This window comes from Capsicum annuum, chromosome 10 (genome assembly GCF_002878395.1).
Source record: "Capsicum annuum cultivar UCD-10X-F1 chromosome 10, UCD10Xv1.1, whole genome shotgun sequence".
In the NCBI taxonomy this organism is placed as follows: domain Eukaryota; kingdom Viridiplantae; phylum Streptophyta; class Magnoliopsida; order Solanales; family Solanaceae; genus Capsicum; species Capsicum annuum.
Genome location: NC_061120.1, coordinates 210,166,679 through 210,174,533, shown reverse-complemented (window position 1 = coordinate 210,174,533; position 7,855 = coordinate 210,166,679).

The following is a 7,855-nucleotide window of genomic DNA, read 5'->3' as shown; positions in this document are numbered from 1 at the left end:
TATTCTTATATACTTTTGTTTATCTTCACACACTTTTTATATACATATTTTTATGATAATTTATACTTTCTGTACATATAAATTATTTATATAATTCTAATACACATTTTATATTCATATTTATAAATATTAATTTTTTTCTCTATCTTTTAGTAAACCTAAGTCTGGTCGGGAGCCACATTTGTGAATTCTAAAAGGTGTCTAATCCTTTTCCTTCAAAATAGTTTGAATCCTTACCTAGAATCTAAACTGGTTTTGCAGATTGAAATAAAGATATACATGTTAATAAATAAATAGGTTTTCTCATTTTTCTTAAAATTAGGTGGCGACTTTGTATAAAAATTATTTTTTTAGAGTTCATAATGTCGTTCTTATTTTAACCTAGGTAAAAATTGAGTATGACATCCTATAGGCAGAGATGATGAGCATTCTAGAAGCTTATCATTCATCACCAGTTGGGGGTCACCATAGTGGTACTCACACAGCCCACAAAATCCTGCAGTGGGGGTTTTACTATCCTAGAATTTACAAAGATGCTCATGATTTTGCATAATCCTATAACCAATGTCAGCGTCAAGGCAATGTTTCACGACACCATGAACTCCCCATGACACCTATTCTAGAGTTGGTGTTGTTTGATCTGTGGGGAATTAATTTCATGGGCCCATTCATGATCTCCTATGGCATGAGATATATTCTGATAGCGGTTGACTGTGTGTCAAAATGGGTGAAGGCAGTTGCACTTCCAGATAATGAAGGTAGAAGTGTTACTGTCTTTTTGAAGAAAAATATCTTTTCTCGATTTGGCACTCCACGTACAGTTATCCGTGATTGTGGGTGGTCTCACTTTTGCAACCACTTGTTTAAAGCCCTCTTTGATAGATATGGTGTAAGGTATAAGGTGGATACAACTTACCATCCTCAGACAAGTGGGCAAGTTGAGGTATTTAATTGAGAGATAAAGCCTATCTTGGCGGAAACTGTGAATGCCAACAGGACTAACTGGTCTAGAAAATTAGATGATGCATTGTAGACCTACTGGACTTCCTATAATACCTCCATAGGTGCCTCACTATATCAACTTGTATATGGCAAGGCATTCCATTTATCGGTTGATCTTGAGCATAAGGCACTATAGGCATTGAAAAGGCTAAATTTTGAGTATTGTGATGCAGCAAACTTGAGGTTGAGCAAGGTGAATGGGCAGCAAGTGAAGTACTACAGAGAAAACCTGGAGAAAGTAAAAGTCTGTGTTGATAGAGACCTTAGCGAAGTCTAAGTAGCCAATGGAAATGAATCATGCCATGACAGTAAATCAGGCACTACTTGGGAGGCAATCCAAGGTACACGGACACTTAGTGCATCCAGGTACATTCTCATTCCATTTTTTTCATATTATTTTAGTGCATTTGGGACAGTGCGTAGTTTTTAGTTAGGGGTAGGTATACCATAGCCGTTGTGGCTTTTTGTTGTTGTGCTTCTTTTCCTGTCGGCTGTGGTATAATTGTAAATAGATATGTCAAGATTAAAATTTATGTCATATTTTTTTTTTCATAGTTTTTTGTGTTTTTGTGTAATTAGGAGATTTTTAAGTATTTGGGGTAGTTGTCATGTTTTGATTGATTTTTGAGAAAAATAATACCCCTTCAAAATTTTGTTTTGGAATTGTGTGAATGTATATATATATGAACATTGTGGGTCTTGTTATGGCATTAGGACTAGGGACATGATAATCACTTGCTAACAATTGCATGAACCAGATAAGTAGTAGATTGTAATATTGACTCTTTGCTATGCGTGTGTAAAATACTACTTAGTTCCCTTTGTGTGTTGAACTCAAAACTTGCCTGGTTAGTCTTTCCTAGATTATAGGATAGAAAGGATCACAGGACATTTTTATTTTAGTCCACTTTTAGCCTAAATGTTCTTCCCTATGTGAATAGTATCCCTTGATCCCTATTTTGAGCATTATAGCTTGTTTTTCTTGTTTCACCTATCACTTTCTTATTTGTGTTGCAATAACCTATTTTGGTCCATTCTCCTTGAACATTGTACACCTCAACTCAGGAAAATCGTCTAAGTTAGGGGTGTCTATCATAGGTGTGTGTGATGTAAAGTTGGTAATTAGAAGGGTAAAATGAGAGAAAAAGTTAGTACGACTGGGTGTGGTAGCACAAGAAAAAGAAAAAGAAAAAAAGAAAAGAAATTTTTTTTGAAAAAAAAGAATAAAAAAATAGACCCAACTTGAATGTGCAATAAAGAATAAAAGGAGAGAAATAAGGATGGAATTAAAAGAAAAATATCTAATAAGTGAGACCCCAAATTTAGTGTAGTGCCAAGGAGGCTTAGTCACGTTATATCTATATGTAGCATACCAACCCCCAAAGCCTACAGTACAAGCCGAGAAAAGTCCTATAGTGATCCTAACTTGACTGTCTGAAAGCTTAGGTAAATAAAATAAGGACAAGCCTATGGTATTTGATGCACATTGATTGGAACTTCTCTTTTAAGTGTGCGTGTCTCTTGACTGTCCCTGCATTAACATGAATTATTTCATATGAGTGACTACGACTTATTTGTTGTGAGGGCGCATGAGTCATATTTCTAGCTGCTTACTTATTTTGGGTAGTGTAACTTGTCCATATATGCATGGTTTTTTGTTGCTAATGTAATGCCATATCTTGATCCCATTGTGTCGTACTTCATGTTTTTACACAATTGGTTTTGAATAGTTGAGATAGAAGGGGATATTGTGAAAATTTTTGATTGACTGTCTTGGATAGCTTAGATTTCCTAGTTAAGCATTGTGTTTTGATTAGTTGTGTGTGTTTCCTTAGTACATGCAAACGTTCTAAGTTGAGGATATTGATATGTTATAGAAATATAGCACTTTCGACGCTTAAAATAATGAAAGTATGCAAGTTTCTTAGGTTGTTTTGTTAGATATGATGTGTTTTGGGTATTTTTTGCAGAAAACTAGGTTTTGAATGTGAAGTTCAATAAAAAGATAAAAAATGGAGTTTTTGGATACTTACTCAATCAGTTTTTGGGTATTCGTGACACTTTTTAGATGTACGTGACCAAAGCATTTGATGAAATTTGAAGTTAGAAGCTTGGTTGAAAGAATAGGAAGGCCTGACACTTACCTATGTCTACATATGGACCACATATAGCACATGTGGTCTGTAGGAGATTAAGGTAAGTACCAAAATTGAAGATCCATAGAGTGAGAGTTGAAAAAGAACTTTCGGCACTTACTTATGTCAACATCCGAACCGCATGTCACACATGTGGACCGCATGTGGGTAAGGTAAGTGCCAGAATTCCAAATTCCAGAGAGCAGAAGGTGCAGGAAATTTTTCTAGAACTTACCCATGTCTACATGCGCCTAGGGTCAGGCCGTCTGTGGCACATGCATCCAAGGCCAGGATGTATGTAGACACAGGTAAGTGGCCACCGACCCTATTTTGTCCTTTTTTATTTGGGCTTTGATTTTAGGGTTTCCTCATGTACTATAAATACACTTTATATGTTTTTTAGAAGAAGTTACGCACTTTTGATACTTACAAACATATTTTGATTTCGAGATTCGATTTTAGTTTTGAAATTCTCTTGTATTGATTTTGGTTGATTAATTCAGTAAAAGTTTTGGGTTTTCAGTTATGATTATTGTGATTTCATCTTATGTTTTCAATTATGAATATTGTTGATTACTTCACAAGTATGAGCGGCTAAAAACCCATAGCTAGGATTGTGGAAACCCTAATAGATAGACGAAGTAGGGGAAGTTCTATGTTGTTCTGAGTCGATACCCATTCATGAATTGTATTATCTTTACTTTAATAGATATCTGAGCAGTTGAAAATGTTAGGATCCCGCCTAGATTATTGCTACTTACTCCAAAAGAGGAGTAGTGACTAGATAAAAATAACTACAATAGGAATTTGAAGTTTAATTATTGATCCACGCCACTAGGTATTATCTAAGTAAGATGGTTAGTTGTCATTTAATAACTAGGGCTCAAAAGGTAATAGTTAACTGGGATCTAGGATAAGGTTTAATAAGGCGACATCCTGAGACTCAAAAGGTAAAGGGTGAAATCTGTTAGCTAGTTCAAAAGACGATTGATGGTATATAACTTGTAACATTCAGCATGCAAGGTATCGGGTTGGTTCAATAAAGCATGTTAAGCCTACGGAGTTTAGAAGCCAGGGGGAACACAATCCTAGTTTTCACCTAAGACTAATTACAACCAAAGCTGATACTAGCTTCTTATTCGATATTGATACTATAATTTACCCCCATTTACTTTTCCAGTTTTTCTCGTTGATTACAATAGCTGAGAGCCGTAATTCCTTGTATTCCTTTGGGATTCTATTCCAACCTTGGTTGGGTTACTATATTTGAAAGTGATAGCATAATCTTTAGATTGAAGGTGTAGCTTGGGTGTTATCACATCTCTTTTTCGGAGGGGTCTATGAATAGACCCCAAGATCGCGAATTTAGGCATTTTCCCTTCATCTTTGAGAGCCTAAAACCCTAAATAGGTATGATAACTAAAAATTGAGTTATCTGAGTGACTTAAAAGCTTGATTATCATCTATTTTCATGATTATCATCTGAATTAAGTTAAGATTTCATCACTTTATTGATGAATTTCTTATTTCTTGACCCAAAACTTCAAATTCACTTAGGGCTTGATTTTAGCTCAAAATTAGCTTTGTTTTCACCCATTTCTTGAGGTTTATGATTTCTTAATGATGTGTGAGTGTTGGGTTGACCTTGAAAATGCATTTTCTGTAAGTGGGACCCACTTGAAGTTTTTGGTGTCATTTTTGAACCCAAAGCACAATAGTTTAATATAGTTATCGTAAGATTCGTATTGCTGAGTAGATTTTTTTTTGATAACATGATGGAATTTTGGGAATCGTGAAGTGAAGACGAGCATGTGGTAAGTGATTTAAGATTTTATGGTTTGACTTTGAGGCAGGCTTCTACCTACTCTTCTTCAAAGATGATGTGTATTATGTATGGCATGTGAATATGAATGTTAGGCTTGATTATGAATAAAATAACTTAGTATTTATTATTGGTGTTTGGAGAATTAGATGATGATTTTAGACCTGTAAGATGGAATGTTTATGACCCTTTTAGAACCCTATTGCCTTTTTCTTAGGTTAAGCTAATTTGTAGCATAGTTATGATTGTGTGTTAGGTTTGGGATGTGGTTTATGTTTTGAAATCATGGTTAGTATGTTTAACCTTAGTTGGTCTATTCTAGTGATCTTGAAATCATAATTGGGTAGTGTTGGCTTAAATACCTATGTTTCTAGGTGAAGTTCATATCTTAGGAATGATTATGTCTTACTTGACATCTAGAAGTTGAACTAGATACCTTAGCCTAGTTTGGGGCATAGTTTGCCTAATTATGGAAATTGAGAATTATAAAAGGGATCTTTAACCACCTTAAGCTTGGATTTATATAGTTTCATTGAAGACCTTAGACGCTTGTTAAAAGTTCAGGGAATGGCCTTAGGAACATGTTGGCTAAACGTGGTAACTGATTTATGGTGATAATATTTGAGGTGATGTATATGATTGTTGACTACATTATCATTAATGTTATGTGTAGCTATGGTTTATGCTATTCCATGACTATGTTATCATTTAAATCATTGACTAGACTACTATTTCAGGCTTTGGACTATGACATTACTAATGTTATACTTTTGCCTTGTAACCAAACTAGTGATTAGGCTAGAAAGCACTTTTGTTGCTAATATTGTGAGTCATGATACTAAGGGCTCTAAAAGACATATTTATTGACTACATGAGAAGTTATGCTACTAACCATGTTGAACCCGATAATGTATTATAATATTCATGTTATATGAACTCATATATATCTATGAATAAATTGACCTTGACGACAAATGATGGGTTATGAAAGTATTCTCTTCCTCACTTCTCTTTTACTTTAGCCCTCGTGGGGCTTGTCATTTACTTTAACCCTTGTAGGGCTTGTCATTTACTTTATTCCTCGTGTGGCTTGTCCTTTACTTTAGCCCTCATGGGACTTGTCATTTATTTTAACCTTTATGGGGATTATCATTTACTTTATCCCTCATGGGGCTTGTCATTTAATTTATCCCTCGTGGGGCTCACACTTTACTTTAGACCTTATGGGGCTTGTCTTTTACTATTGGGCCTAAGGCCGTGAGTACGATGTTGTGATTATTATGGATATATTATTGAGCCGAGAATCGTGTTATGATATTGGTTGGATATCCCCAAAGTATTTATCCTTGTAAAGGATATGATTGTAAAATGTGGAAACATATATATTTATGTTTCTTATGATTTCATTGACTAAATAATGGTGATGGCATGCATAGACTCGGTGTATTTATGACTATTATATCGGTATTGATGTTATCCTAGCTAAAATATGACCTTAACACTGTTTTCCTAAATAAGGATGTAACCCACTTTTCACCGTAATAATAGATTTCTTTACTATAATAATTGCTTACTAAATGGAATATTTATACATATAAAAGAGGTTTAAAATATTATATAAATATTTGACCGAGACAGATTCCATTCCATGACTTGGCACTATTATTACTCCAATCGTGAGATATTCCAACTCTTTCTATATTTTTACAACGATTTAGTCTCGAAGATCATTTCGAGCAAGAAACATATGGATTTTTACACTCTTTTATCCATGGCTTGAGTCTGTGCACCTATTATATATATCTATACACATGTATTGTTGGTTATGATGATATTGATACCCAACAAGGCTGAAGGATGTTATTGTGATGATATTGATACCCGACAAGGCCGGAGGATACTGTTATTATGATACCGATACCCAACAAGGCCGGAGAATGCTATTATGATGATATTTATACCCGACAAAGCCAGATGATACTGTGATAATGATATTAATACCCGGCAAGACTTTGGAGGATATTGTGATGATGATATATACATACCCAATTCGAGTCCATAGGATGGTTATGATATTGATTATGTACCTTCTATTCATTCTTGCGTGCGCATCGCCTATTACCAGTATGCATGCGCCTATATCTATCAGTCTGTATGGGATTGTTGTATAGATATAGGTGATAATTATGCCTTGTGTTGTTGTGTGTGGAATGAGCCTTTTGAGTCTAGAGCGGTGGGGGAACGCATAGTCTCGGTTAGGTATTTAGTTGTCTGGAATAGCCAGTTACTCGCGTTGTTATTGATATTGTTATTTCATTGTTATGATCATTATTATGGCTAGTTTATGACAGATTGGTTATTGATTCGGTATCAATATTTGAGGTATGTTTTCGGTCTCTTCTATCTTATGATTTCATTTTTAGGCATGATTATTTCATGTCTAGACATATAGAATTAGAAACCCTGAGTATGATAGGGTTAAATCCTGATAGGATTATAGTGATTCTTTAAAAAGAAGATATGATGATCTAGGTTATGCTTCGAGATGACCTTGTATATATATATATGTGTGTGTATGTGTTTGTGTGTGTGTCTAGCTATATGTGTCTGTGATGTTACCGTATATCCCTTCCTTCTTTTTGTTTAGATTGTATATTCATTCCTTGGCCTTGTATATTATAGTATATCCTTCTTTCTTTATTCGTATATTGACCGGGGGATATACGATATAGTATTGAGTTTCATAAGTATGACTTGATTAGGATAGTTCATCCTTGATACTTACTTAGTCCTATTATATTAGTTTTTTGGACATGAATAGAGTAGGCTATCCTTGATATCTCATTGGCTTTGTTATATGATTGATGGACATTTGGGTTTCGTTTCTATTTTCTTT